Consider the following 14500-nt stretch of genomic DNA (forward strand, 5'->3'; position numbering starts at 1 on the left):
GTTAAATTTGAATTTCAGCTGAGTGAGGAATATTTTTTCAATATAAGTATGTCCCAAATATTGCATAGGACACACTTATACTAAAGCATTATTTGCTGCTTATCTGAAATTCAAATTTAACTGAGTGTCCTGTATGTTACCTGGCAATTCTAACCCCTCTTGATAGCCCATCATTTTGCTAAGAAAGGACAGGTTTTTGGCAGAACCTCTAAGAACACAGTCTCCCTGGGGAGCAAAATAAGACTGGCCCTTCAGGGTTTCTCCACCTGTGTATCTACCACCCAAGCTCATCTTGTTTAAGCCTCCATCCCCAAGAGGCTGCTGGGATTTCCCTCACTCCCTGCTCTGTCCTTCACCTCTTTAGCTCTGGATGCCTTGCCTGTCTCCGACTTACCCACTCACTGTTGTCCTTGCCCTGTTGTGGATCCACGTTCTCTAGCCTCGTCTCCCTCCCTCCTTCCCTCCCTCCCTCCCTCCCTCCCTCCCTCCCTCCCTCTCTCTCTCTCTCTCTCTCTCTCTCTCTCTCTCTCTCTCTCTCTCTCTCTCTCTCTTTCTGTTCTTCTTTTTGGGCCATGCAGCATGCAGGATCTTAGTTCCCCGACCAGAAATTGAACCCGTGCCCCTAGAGTGGAAGCGTGGTTAACCACTGGACCACCAGGGAAGTCCCCCTTGTCTCTTTTCAATACCAACTTGCCCTTGCCCTGCCCTATCTGGCCAGGCTCAGGACTCTATATGCCAGGGTCAAAGCCACAGTACATTGAAGATATCAGTCCATTGCAGACCCCAACTGGGGTCACAGCAAAAACCACTAACTAGGAGCCTTGGCTCGTCCATCCATCTCTACCCATTATGTGTAAGTTACACCAGCAGACTCATTCATTGCCAGGGTTGAAACTGGGCAGGGCTCTGATTCACTAGGCTGTTTGCAAGTGGTTGCTGGGTAAAAGGACTTAGAAATATATCCTCAGTTGACAAAGGGCAAAAAGGGCCTATATTTAGTTTATGTCCATAAAATTCAGGTGATTGTTCCCGGAAAGAAACAAGGAAATCTTATATTAAGCTACCTGTTGAGATTATTTTGCAGCTCTTTCTATTCCCTTTGAGATTTTGCAGGCACAAAGCACGTGCAAACTCTTGGGTCTGTGGAAAACTAAATGAGAAGCTGTCTGTGGGAGCGGTTGGTTGGTTTATGGTTATAGTAGTTCTTTTAATTTATTTTTTTCAGACTTATTGAGGTATAATTGACAAAAAATTGCAAAATATTTAAAGTGTACAGTGTGATGATTTGATATACATGTGCATTTTGAAAGGATTCCCCCCATGGAATTAATGAACACATCCATCACCTCACATATCCACCTTTTTTAGTGTGAGAACATTTAAGTTCTACTCACTTAGCAAATTTCAATTATGCAATACAGTCTTATCAACTATAGTCACCATCCTATACATTAGATCATCAGCTCTTTTTCGTTTTGTAGCTGACAGTTTGTAACCTTTTTCCAACTTCTCCCGATTTCCCCCACCCTCAGCAGCTGACAACCACTTTTCTACTCCCTGTTGCTATAGTTTGACCTTAATTTTTAAAAATTTTTTCTAGATTCTCTATATAAGTGATACCGTGCAGTATTTGTCTTTCTCTGTCTGGCTTATTTTACTTAGCATAATGCCCTCCCGTTTCATCCATGTTGTTGCAAATGACAGGATACTCTTCCTTTTTTAAGGCTGAATAATATTCAGTGTGTATATAAACTACATTTTCTTGACCCATTCATCCATCAGTGGGCACTTAAGTTGTTTCCATACCTTGGCTATTGTGAGTAATGTTGCAATGAATACAGGCGTATAGATACCTCTTCTAGATAATGGCTTCATTTCCTTTGGATATATATCCAGAAGAGGGATTGTTGGATCATATGGTAGTTCTATTTCTAATTTCTTAAAGAACCTCCATACTTTTTTCCTTAGTGGCTGTACTTTAGTTTACATTTCCACCAACAGTGTACAAGTGTTCCCTTTTCTCCATATTCTAGGCAGCTCCTGTTATCAGTTGTCTTTTTGATAACAGCTGTCCTAACAGATGTGAAGTGACATCTTAGAGTTTGTTAAAATTTATTTTAAAATTTTCTTGGAGTATAGTTGATTTACAATGTGTGAATTTCAGGTGTACAATAAAGTGATTCAGTTATATATATTCATATATTCATTCTTTTTCAGATTATTTACCCATATAGGTTATTACAGAATATTGATTTGAGTTCCCTGTGCTATACAGTAGGTCCTTGTTGGTTATCTATTTTTTTAAAAAAATATTTATCTTTGGCTGCATTGGGTCTTTTTTTTAAATTAATTAATTAATTTATTTATTTTTGGCTGCGTTGGGTCTTCATTGCTGCACGCGGGTTTTCTCTGGTTGCCTCGAGCGGGGGATACTCTTTGTTGTGGTGCGCGGGCTTCTCATTGCAGTGGCTTCTCTTGTTGCAGAGCACGGGCTCTAGGTCCATGGGCTTCAGTAGTTGCAGCATGCGGGCTCAGTAGTTGTGGCCCGCGGCCTCTAGAGCATAGGTTCTGTAGTGGTGGCTCACGGGCTCTAGAGCACAGGCTCAGTAGTTGTGGTGCACGGGCTTAGTTGCTCCGTGGCATGTGGGGTCTTCCCGGACCAGGGCTTGAACCTGTGTCCCCTGCATTGGCAGGTGGATTCTTAACCACTGTGCCACCAGGGAAGCCCCCGGAAGCCCCCTCGATATGTATATTCTTAGGTGCCATTTTGTTAATTGTTTTGGTTAAATTCTTTGCTAAGTATTTTTTGATGCTATTGTAAATAAAATTTTTTTTCTTAATTTCTCTTTCTGATAGTTCATTGCTGGCATATAGAAATGCAACTGATTTTTTAATATTGATTTTGTATCCTGCAACTGTACTAAATTTGTTTATGAATTCCAACAGGTTTTTGGTGGAGTCTTTAGGGTTTTGTACATATAATATCATATCATTTGCAAAAAAGGACAGTCTTACTTCTTCCTTCTCAATTTGGAGGATTTTATTTCTTTTTTTCTTGCCTGATTGTTCTGGCTAGGACTTCCAGTATTATGTTGAATAAAAGTGGTGAGAGTGGGCATCCTTGTCTTGTTTCTTATCTTAGAGGAAAAGCCTTCAGCTTTTCACCATTGAGTCTGATGTTAGCTGTGGGCTTGTCATATGTGGCATTTACTATTTTGATGTATGTTCCATCTATACCCAGGTTGAGAGTTTTTATCATGAAATGATTAATTTTGTCAAATACTTTTTTCACATCTATTGAAATGATCATACGATCTATTTTTTAAATTTTTTTAAAATATTAAGGTATGAGGTTTTTTTAAAATTTATTTATTTTTTGGCTGCCTTGGGCCTTCGTTGCTGTGCACGGGTTTTCTCTAGTTGCTGTGAGCAGGGGCTACTCTTTGTGGCAGTGTGTGCGCTTCTCATTGCGGTGGCTTCTCTGGTTGCGGAGCACGGGCTCTAGGCACGCAGGCTTCAGTAGTTGCAGCATGCGGGCTCAGTAGTTGTAGCATGCGGGCCCTAGAGCACGTGGACTTCAGTAGTTGCAGTGTGCAGGCCCTAGGGCGCGCGGGCTTTCAGTAGTTGTGGTGCGCGGGCTCGGTAGTTGTGGCTCACGGGCTCTAGACTGTAGGCTCAGTAGTGGTGGCGCATGGGCTTAGTTGTTCCACGGCATGTGGGATCTTCTGGATCAGGGATCGAACCCATGTCCCCTGCATTGGCAGATGGATTCTTAACCACTGTGCCACCAGGGAGTCCGATCATATGATTTTTATCCTTCATTTTATTAATGTGGTTTGTCACATTGCTTTTGTGGTTGTTTGCATCCCTGGAGTAAATTCCACTTGATCATGGTGTATGATCATTTCAACTTATTCTTGGATTCAGCTTGCTAATATTTTGTTGAGGATTTTTGCATCTATGGTAAGCAGGGATGTTGGCCTGTAATTTTTCCTATAGTGTCCTTGTCTGGCTTTGGTATCGTGGTGATGCTGGCCTCATGAGTTTGGAAGTATCCCCTCTTCTTCTGTTTTTCAGAAGAGTTTCAAAAGGATTGGTAATAGTTTTTTTTTTTAAAAATGTTTGTTGATTTCACCAGTGAAGTCATCTGGTCTTGGACTTTTGTTCATTGGAAGGTTTTTGATTACTGATTCAATCTCTTCTACACTAGTAATTGGTCTATTCGGATTTTCTATTTCTTCGTATTCAGCCTTGGTAAGTTTTATATTTCTAGAAATTTATCCCTTTCTTCTAGATTGTCTAATTTGTTGGCAGGTAATTGTTCGTAGTAGTCTCTTATGGTCCTTTATATTTCTGTGGTATGGCTACAGCATTTTAGAGGGGGCAAAGCATGGGATTTATTTTTGGCATTGGTCCAGCAGTAAAGATGGAATCAGCCAATCAGTCCATCAGTGCAGCACCACTGCCTTGTGAGAACCGCTGTAAAAAACTGTTTTCTCAGAGACATTAAGGAAGACACACAAAGCAATGAGCATGCAGGACAGTGTCATGTGCAGTATAATTAAGCTGTTCATGAGGAGGCAAGGTAATAAGCGGGTTCAGAGGCTAGAAGGGGAGTAGTGGTCCTGGCAGGGAGAAGTCGGAGAAGGAGTCAAGGAGAAGGTGCTACATGGAGTTGCATCTAGATGGCTGAAAATGTTGAGTTCCAGGGAATGGAGGAGATGCCCTCCTTCTTCTTCCAGAAGCCCCTTCTCAGTGTGGGAGGCGCTTGGAAGGAGGCCAGCGTAGGTGACAGCTTTGCCATTGTTCCTGGCTTGGGCTCCCACTAGGTTTCTTGGTGGTGCCTGCGGAGGGGCACGGAAGTACTTCTCTCCATGCTGGTGCCTTTCTAGCTCAGTGTGGAGAAGTTTCCAGGGGTCCCTGCCTTTTGGTTCCCTAGCACAGATAACAAGGAAAACGAAAGCTGCCCCCTACTGGATGGGGGCTCAGGCTAAACTACACTTAGAGCTCAGTAAAGGAATAAACTTGGGCGTGATATTGCACCCAAATCACGCTTGGTCACCAGGGGCGGCTGTGCAGCCTCCCAGGCCTCCATTGTAGACGCCACAGCACATCACACCATTCACTTGGTCTGTGGGCAGGGTGTGTGATTTAGGGTAGAGCCAGGGAGAGAGGCAGTGTGGTTTAGTGGGAAGAGCGCAAGTTGTTTTTTTAAAAATCTACTTTATTGAGCTATAACATATATGGTATAATGACCCATTTTCAGTGTACAGTTTAATGAGTTGTGACCAATGTAACCCTACCACAGTCAAGATATAAAGCAGTCCCACCACCAAGAATTCCCTCCCTCATCCCCTTTTGCACTCACTGCTCCTGCCGCAGCCCAGGGAGTCCACTTATCTGCTTTCTGTCATGATAGATCTGTTTTAACCTCTTCTAGAATTTCATATAAATGGAATCACAGAGTATGTACTCCTACATATTTGGCTTCTTTATGTTTTTGCGGTCCATCCATGTTGTGAGGATTGGTAGTTCATTCTTTTTCGTTGCTGAGTAGTATTCCATTGTATGGATGTACGGCAATTTGTTTATCCCATTCTCCTGTTGTTGGGCAGTTTGACAGTTTCCAGTGTTGGACTATTATGAACAAAACTGTTGTCAACATTTTTTTTTTTTAAAGAAGATGTTGGGGGTAGGAGTTTATTAATTTATTTATTTTTGCTGTGTTGGGTCTTCGTTTCTGTGCGAGGGCTTTCTCTAGTTGTGGCAAGCGGGGGCCACTCTTCATCGCGGTGCGCGGGCCTCTCACTCTCGCGGCCTCTCTTGTTGCGGAGCACAGGCTCCAGACGCGCAGGCTCAGTAGTTGTGGCGCACGGGTTTAGTTGCTCCGTGGCGTGTGGGATCTTCCTGGACCAGGGCTCGAACCCGTGTCCCTTGCATTAGCAGGCAGATTCTTAACCACTGCGCCACCAGGGAAGCCCTGCTGTCAACATTTTTGTACAACTTTTTGTATAGATGTGTGTTTCTTTTCTTTGGGGGCAAATATAGGAATATATTACTGGGTCATGTGATAAGGGTACATTTAACCTTAGGAGAAACTGGCAAACTGTTTTCCAAGGTGGTTGGAGGATTTTGCACTGTGTGGGGAATTCCAGTTCTTCCACATCCTCTCCAACACGTGTTGTTAGTGTTTAAAATTTCAGCAGCACAGGTTTTGAAGTCAGACAGATTTCAGATTCTAGTTCTGTTACTTGCTAACCCTGTAACTGTGGATGAGTTATCTGTTCTTAAAGAGTCCAGCTTCCAGTCTCATTTTAAGAATGAGAATCCTAATACCTTCTTCATGAAGTTGTTGTAAGGATAAAATGTTTAAAGGTAAAGCACCTGGCCTTGGCTACATGATTTATGTAAAACTTGGGAACCAGGAAAAGGAGAGGGATACAAGTTTGGGAGGGGGGAAGAGTTAGACACTTTAATAACAGCAGACTTAAAGTTGAAAAGGAATGAACATAGAATTTCAAGTTTGAACCTAAGAGTAGCTTAGGTAACTATCAGATAGAAGCATAATAACTTGCTGACATATTCTAGCTCAGAAACCAACCACACAGTTATCTCCTAAAATCAGTAACGTATTTGTTCTCAATTTTTTAAATTCTTAAAAAAATTTTTTCTATTAGTTTTTGGTCTCAATTTTTAATGTGCACCTGAACCGTTCTAGGTGGAGGTGAGGCAGTAGGGTGATAGATTAATGCAAGAAAAAATTTAGCTAGAGAGTTTTGAAATACAACTTGCTGTCTGTATGCATCCCTGGAAATTCTGATTCTCATGATTTGGGGCAGGGCCCGGTCATCTGCATTTTTTTACAAGCTCTCCAGGTGATTCTGTTATCAGTGGAACTTGTCCTGTATTTAAGCATGTTTTCAAGAGTGCTGTGGAAGGTATCTAATCATACCATGCCTCTACTTAAAACAAATCCTTCCCTTCTGCCTCTAACGTACTGTCAAATGCATCCTGGACAAAGTCCAGCTCCTTAGCATGGCTTCCAAGTTTCTTCACAATTTCCCAGGCTCAGGTACTAAGGAGGATAACGCTAGGAGACACTGTTTCTCATCAGGGAAGAAAACAAATCTCCCATTCTCTTTTAAGAAAACACTGCACAGTGCTAATGTGAGGAGGGCACATCATAGGTCCTTAACAGAAACCAGTTTCACTACCTGTTTCTTCTGATCAGCTATGAGTATTTCCACGTTCCCCAAACATTTTGCCACTCATCCCATAACTCAGATGCTTTTCCTTCCTCCCACTGAAATCCTACCCTTCTTTCATAACTTATTCAAAAGTTCCATTACCTCTAGTCTGAAATCTTCCTGAATTTCTCCTCATTCTGTCTCATGAGGGTCCTTGTATTGTATGCAATTTTACTCAACATTCACTACATGTGTTTACTTGTCTGTTTCTCCATCTAGCACAGTAGTTCTTAATTGTTCACGCCCACTACCCAGGACAGATAACACAACCCCACCCCTCAGGGATCACTCCATGCTCAGGTCCTATTAGGCAGGAGTCCAGAGACCAGCTTTATCTTCAGACCATTCTCTCTCTCTTAGGAAAGCACGTTGGGTTGCAAGAGTGTTAGAATGATGGGTTGTAGTGATAACTGTGATTTCAGTTGAGGACTTGTCCCCAAAGAAAATTATATAGGTTGACCCATTAGGATGTGGAAGAAAATATTACATTTTCTACTTATTTGCCATTTTAACCTAAAAATAAAGAAGAAGCTGGCCTTCCTAATATTTTCTTTGTGGATTGACCCTGGCATTCTCATGCAAGTGTAACATGTATGGGTGGTTTCCTGGGTGTGGCAGTGTGAACCCAGCACAGAGGGATTTAAAGTGGTCCTTTGCTGAATTGTCTGCTTTCAACATGCTGTGATGACTGTCCTCCCAGGTCATAGAGTTAGAGAGTAACAGAACCAGAGTTGAAATCTGTCTGACAACAAGCTGTCAGACAAATTAAAGCAACAAGAGAAATGGCAAAGCTGACAGCCCTGAGAGTAAGGGCTCATTCAAAGCCACATTGAGAAAGTAAAACAACGATGATCTAAGCCGACCTAACAAGGAGACCAAAAAAAAAAAACAAAAAAACCCCATAACCTTACAACCAAAACCCCCAAAACGTTGACATTGATGTTATCAAGAAGTCAAGAAGCCTATATGGAATATGAATTTATAAGCACCTCTTCTTAGTACTAGTAAACCCCTGCCTAAGCGCATTATTGTACATTCAGATTTAAGCTAATGAAATGAAACCACATGATTTGCAAGACATTTAAAAACTAAGCATTTTGTAACATGTCAGCAAACCACTATATTTTTTAAAAGCAATGTTTGAAATCATAGGGTTTTGAATTCAACACCTCACAAAATTCACTAACTTACTGATAAATGTTTAGCGGTAATTTTTTTCCTTTTTTTTTTAGTTTTCTTACTAGCGGAGGCAAAGAGCCACATGCCATAATGACTAAAATAAAACAAGGGAAACCACACAGTGCAAAAAGAATAGGTACGTGCTTGTCTGTGTCCATTGTTGGAAGATGCATAGAAAATATTGCCAAGTGTTAGAACAGATTATGAAGCTTTGGGCATCTGGATAAAAAACCCAATATAACTTAGCCTATGGTGTTTGTTGAATTGTTTCAGTTATGAAATATATATACAGTTGCTCTTTCTCTTTCTGTGTGTACCATTAAAAAAAGGAATATGTACCAGTGAAGACATATACTCAACAGAAAATTACTTCTTAAAAAAAAAAACCCTGGGGCTTCCCTGGTGGCGCAGTGGTTGAGAGTCCGCCTGCCCATGCAGGGGACACGGGTTTGTGCCCCGGTCCGGGAAGGTCCCACATGCCGCGGAGCGGCTGGGCCCGTGAGCCATGGCCGCTGAGCCTGCGCGTCCAGAGCCTGTGCTCCGCAACGGGAGAGGCCACAACAGTGAGAGGCCCGTGTACCGCAAAAAAAAAGAAACCAAAAAAAACAACAAAAAAAAACCCTGGAAGCATTTTCACTAATAGAGTTACTCCATTGACTAGAATAAAAAGATTTCCAGGTAAGAGTACAAACACAGCACCGTCAATGAAATTCTTTCACTGTATCATTTATTGGCAAGCTATTGCAGCAAAGCCAAAAGCGTACAGAATGAGATAGGATATCATCAATGTGGTTATTGTTACTGGAGCCGGAATCTTAAGTGTAATAGAATCTTTGTAACATTTTGTAATGAGATGGGGAGTCACCGTGAAACTATTTTGGCAATGTGCTCGTAAAAACCATCAAGCCTGAAGATGAATTACGCATTTTAAAAATCAATAGACAACTGTTTCAAACTTGCTGACCTTTTCTCTGATGACAGCTGGTTGTTGGTAACATGTCACCTAGCAAATATTAAAAACAAACAAACAGAAACACCCACCTCACTTCATGGAAAAGGAGAGGAAGTAATTGCTTTCTGAAAGTAAATCGTAGAGTGTGGTGTGTGAAAATACTCTTTAAAAACAAAGGTAGGGGAGTGGGAGAGGGATGCACTGGGAATTTGGGATTAGAAAATGCAAACTATTATACAGATAATGGATAAACAACAAGGTCTTACTGTATAGCACAGGGAACTATATTCAATATCCTGTGATAAATCATAATGGAAAAGAATTTGAAAAAGAATGTATATATATGTATAACGGAATCACTGCTGTACAGAAGCAATTAACACAACATTTAAAATCAACTATAATTCAGTCAAATAAATTAAAAAAATAAAATTCAACAAAATGACAACAACAAAACAAACAAAATAGGTGGTGTTGGGAGCTGGCTTTGAAAACACATGTTTGGAAATGTTGCTACTATTATGTGATTCCGCTGCTGACATGATGAGCTCCCTCCATAAACTCTCATATCTGTGTACATTAAAAATATCTGGGAAGTAAACTTTTTAAACCTGCTTTTAAAATTTCAAAATGACTTCATCAGTGGGGTGTGAACCCATCTGTGACAAATCGGATAGCTTCCAGTTAGTTTGCTAAAAAATAAAGATTAACATCAGGAAGAAGCGTATTTCATGAGTGACATTCAACAAAAATCTGTACAATTGAATGAGAATCATGACTTAGCACAACCAACCAGGTACATCTTTTGTTTGGAACAATCCATCTTTGTGAGGAATCTTTTTTCAGCCATGGCTCTTTTTTTTTTTTCCCTTTGGCCATGCCATGTGGCTTGTGGGATCCTAGTTCCTGACCACGGATTGAACCCGGGCCCCAGCAGTGAAAGCACTAAGTCCTAACCACTGGACCGCCAGGGAATTCCCAAGCCATGACTATCTTTGAAAGCCAGTTCAGAAAGAAAATTAACCTGAAACAAGGCCTTTGAATAGTCATATCACAAAGCTCTAAATCAAGAGTCTAAAAATAGTGAAACATATTCAATCAAAACGCTGTCCTCCCCCCCACATATTACTATTTTAGCAAGAGCAAAACCTTTACTTCACCTTTATCTTGTTCTTTACAAATGTCTATTTTTGTGAGTTTTGTGATTGATATATTAGTATAGTTATATACCTATATAGTTTGTAAATAAACATCGCCATATTGTGGTTCACGTGCTGACATTTTTTGCAGGTACATAATCGAAATAGTGTGGCAATCCCTACAGCAGAATGTGAATCCCTTGGAGGTGACCCGAGTCTTCCTCATCCAAGTTTACTTCTCGCGCACACAGAGCATGTGATAAGGAGCCTCCGTTCCATAGGCCGCCTGGCGGGCTGGCTGAATGAAGACATCAATCGGTAAAAACGTTTCCATCGTAGGAACAACATAAACATCAACTCGCGGAGGGGGGCGGGGGTACTGAATACATAAGTAAGCATTTGGCAGAGGAACAAAAACCATCAAATGTGAATCCTGAGGTGCATCTATAAATAACACTAATAGGAGCTAAATTCACTGAGTGTTCACTCTGTGCTAGGTGTGTTCCATATTCAGCCCTCGGACCCTCCCCGAACTTTCACAACAGCCTTGTGAGATATGCCAGCAGCAGGCTGGTGTCACAGGTACCTGTGCCGCCTTCTAGAAGGAGGGCTGCCCCGGGGACAATTCTGGAAACTGTTTCCTTGTCTCCTCAGGGGATTTCAGACCCAAAGAGATCCCGATCATGTGCTCTCCTGTGTAAAATGAGTTACAGAAAGAACTGGAAAAGAAAGGTCGACAGGGAGCCTTCATATATAATGATGTTATCATCGGTCTGCAGGGCACAGGAGATAAGCTCTGAGCTATTTTTCCAGCAAGTGGAAAAAACCAAGCTGCCCTGTAGGCCTCCCCGTGGGTAGGGCAACCTCGGGTCTGCCCCAGGGTCCAGCACTTCCTCTCTAGGGGGTTGACACTCCTTGGCCTCCTCCTTCCTCTCCCCACAGACAGGGGACAGGGGTGCAGGGAGGTCCTGTCTCACTCTGGCTTTTGAGAGCGCAGAGCACTAAATGGTCTAAGGCAGGGCTAGCTTTTCTATTTCTAAGCCTAGACAGGTTTAGAAATCAACTAAAACCAGACTTTGTAACATTACAGAGTCCCCTGGCCGAGTGAGCACAGGAAACGGCTGCCTCCCAGGTGATTTGGGGACTGGAAGGTGAGAGCCTGCCCTCCTTTGTATCCTGGATCCTGAGATATTCCCCCAGTTAGCGGAACCAAGATGATAACACTTGGAAGGCTGTACTGTCAACTTCTTTCATAGTCCTTTTGGGATCTCAGCAATTCAGACAATTCCGAATTGAATTCATTGATGCTCAGAAAGGAACCGTCAGAGGCACCTGAGGCCACCCTGTTCACCTCTGAGTGTGGGACCCAGGGCTGCTGCCTCAATTGTCCTATCCAAGGGAGAGGCCTCTTCTTAGATAACCGGGGGGGAGGCTGAGATTCTGCTGGAAGGCCAATCACTTTATTCTAGGCTTAGGTTGAAAATGTTTGGAGGACCAGAGTGGACAACGCACTGCCGAGGGTGGGGAGAGCAGGATTCATGGACACGCTTTCGGCCCAGTTTGCACACAGGAGAGGAGAATAACTACAGCTGCCATGTTTTCAAGCTCCTCCTCTGCCAGGCCCTTGTCATACATTTTTTTCTCGTTGAATCTGCTGATAGCCTCTTAAGGTAGACATGATCCCTGCGTTATTACAGTTGAAGAAATCAGGTCACTCCTAATCATTCAGGACTGGAATCCCTTTTTGCTCCCATCTGATCCCCAGCTCCCCTACTCCCGGAGCCTGCTTGTGCTTGAGACTTTATTTAATCATAAAGAATGAAGTTCAACTGACTGAAACGCCATCTGGGTGAATGTATTTAGGAGAAGCCTGTTTCCTCCCCTCCTTCTCCCATCGTCCTCACTTCCTGCTCACCCAGCACTGTGTGACAGTGTCCTGATGGCAGCGCTCTTGGTAATGCATGGCGTAGCCAGGGCCCAGGAGGGGTGGACTCTGGGCCTCCAGGAAGGCACATGTTCCCTTGGCCCTTGGTGTATCACAGTGCCAGCTGCCAGAACAGTGGGACAAGCTTATAGTGACAAGTCTTCTAGACTTTGCATGGAACACAGGGGGGACACACCTGAGTGGCCTCCTATTGCTGAAGCCTGGTGAGCCCTGGCTGCCACCCAACATCGCCATGCTGCTCAGGAGCTGGGCCCAAACTGGCCTGCTGCAGGGAGGCTGATTCCTCACCAGCTGGATGTGGGATCTCTTTTTCTTTGCCTGATCAACTTTGACTTATGTTTACTTCACTTTAGTGACTTTGAACACTCACCAAATTTCTGTAGGTGGCCCTTGGGTAAAGAAACTCCTCCAGGGGCTTCCCTGGTGGCGCAGTGGTTGAGAGTCCGCCTGCCGATGCAGGGGACGCGGATTCGTGCCCTGTTCCCGGAGGATCCCACATGCCATGGAGCGGCTGGGCCCGTGAGCCATGGCCGCTGGGCCTGTGCATCCGGAGCCTGTGCTCCATGGCGGGAGAGGCCACAGCAGTGAGAGGCCCGCGTACCGCAAAAAAAAAAAAAAGAAGAAACTCTTCCAACTGGTCACTGAATGAATAAGCAGCTTAATTTAGCTTGGTTCTTTTATAAAACATCTTCCTCCTTCATTCTTTTAACTTAAAAAATATGAAATACACATACAGAAAAAGCCTGAAATATATATATATATACATTCAATTATAAGAATAGTTATCAAGCAAGATCTTGTGAAACTACCACCCACGTTTAGAAATTGCCATTCCAGTATCTGCGAAGCCTCTGTAGATCCCTCCTCAATCACCAACCCCTCCTCCTCCCAAAAGTAGCATTATGGTTTTTCTGATAACGGTTACACTGATTTCCTTTTCTACTTTTACCGCCTGTCTCCATGTTTAAATGGAGTCGTCTTACATGTGTTCTTTGTAATACTTTCTTCTTTTCGCTCAGCGTTATATGTAAGAGTCACCCAAGCTGATGAATGCAGCTGTAGTTATTTTCACGGATGCATAATTACTCCGTTATATTAATACACCATGAGCTGTTTTCCCAGTCCATTATTGATGGACATTGACCTCATTGTTTCTGGCTTTATTGTTTTTATGAACAACACTGCCATAAATATTCTCCTACACATCTCCCAAGAGAGACACATTTGCAAATGTTTCTTTGAGAGCCATCACCTAGGGTTGGAATTACTGGGTTGTTGGTTTCCACTTGTTCAGATTTACTAGGGTTTTATAATATATCCTGTGGTTTTATATACTTTCGTATAATTTTTAAAAATTAGTTTTCCCCTTAGGTATTTTTAATTTTATTATTTGACTGCGTTGGGTCTTAGTTGTGGCTCACGGGCTCAGTTGCCCAACAGCATGTGGGATCTTAGTTCCCCGACCAGGGATCGAACCCACGTCCCCTGCATTGGAAGGTAGATTCTTAACCACTGGACCACCAGGGAGGTCCCCCCTTAGGTATTTTTTAAAAGTCATTTCTTTCTAAAAAGTTTAAAATATGATTCTCATACAAATATAGGATGAATGTATGTCAAGACTTTAACTCAGTGATGAATAAGGGAATTATTAAGATGGTCAAGTCTGATTCAAAGGAGAATTTGAGGAATGGAGATTTATGTTGTTAGCTGGTCAAAGGAATACTGAAATGATGTTGCTAATAGAAAACTAGTTAATGTTCTATAGGGTGATAAAATCATAACCTTGATTTTATCTTTTCTACCAGTCAGAAATCCATTAGTCAACATAACTTCATAATATCTGAGCTCTAATCAAATAGTAAATAGCAAAGTCAAACACAAGTGTATTCTAGGTAACTAAATATTTCTTAGATGAGCTTTGTTCAACAGTGACATTAATAGGACACGTGGTCACTCTCCTGCCTTCTTTCCAAGTTTGGGATATTTTTTCTTAATAATACTGCACTTTGCTTCCAAGTTTGTGGTGAGGATCAAATGA

This window comes from Delphinus delphis, chromosome 12, assembly GCF_949987515.2.
Source record: "Delphinus delphis chromosome 12, mDelDel1.2, whole genome shotgun sequence".
Taxonomy (NCBI): Eukaryota; Metazoa; Chordata; class Mammalia; order Artiodactyla; family Delphinidae; genus Delphinus; species Delphinus delphis.